An 803-nucleotide genomic window follows, 5' to 3' on the forward strand; every position below is an offset into this window, starting at 1 on the left:
CAGTTGGTATCCTCAACTGGAGGTATGGTGAGTGCTGTAGCCTGGTGTTTTTTCCAAGATGTGGAAAATGTGGGCCCTTCAAGCTCAATAGAATGAGTCGTCTCCCATTTCCTGGACATGTACTAGGCAGCTGGGGAAAAGGTCAGTGTCACCAATGTCTAAAGCACCTATACCAAAATGTATGTATCCAAAATCTTTCCCTCAACTGTAAAAATGTCCCAGCCACCTAATTTAGTCCAATTTAATCACCCTCTGGAACAAGGAGCCTAATACCATATTTACTTGAATCTAAGATGAGGGTTTTTGAACCAGTGAGAATGAGAAAAAAAGCCCTTCATCTTATATTTGCATACAAAGCAAGAGGGGGGTGGGAGGGGCATGTGGCTGCTGTGGTTCTGACTCTAACCTTGAGCCTAGGTCAGGGCCAGAGTCAGACTCACAGAAGCCTCCTGCCCCTGCCCACTCCACTTAGCCTCTGAAGCTTCTGCTCCCTCTCCCACCCCCTACCCTCTTTTGCTCCTTAGTGTCAGACACAACTTGGCTCCAGCTCAACCTGGATTTCCTCCTGGGCATAAGTACAGGGAAACCCCATCCCCTGCCCAGCCAGTTAGCAGTGCTGATGCTACAGCAAGGCCCAGCAGGGGTTGCATTTCCTCGTGCTGTGCTCTGTGACCCAGGAGTGAACAGTCCAAGCAGCATCTGACAGTAAGGGGGGTGAGGGGAAGGGAAGGTATTGTGGGGAGTGGGGGGGGGCAGAGACTGTGAGGATCTGAGGAGGAGGGTGGCAGAAAGGGGATTGAAAA

The sequence above is a fragment of the Gavialis gangeticus genome, unplaced genomic scaffold, assembly GCF_001723915.1.
Source record: "Gavialis gangeticus isolate Ggan-Ray unplaced genomic scaffold, GavGan_comp1, whole genome shotgun sequence".
Lineage (NCBI taxonomy): Eukaryota > Metazoa > Chordata > Crocodylia > Gavialidae > Gavialis > Gavialis gangeticus.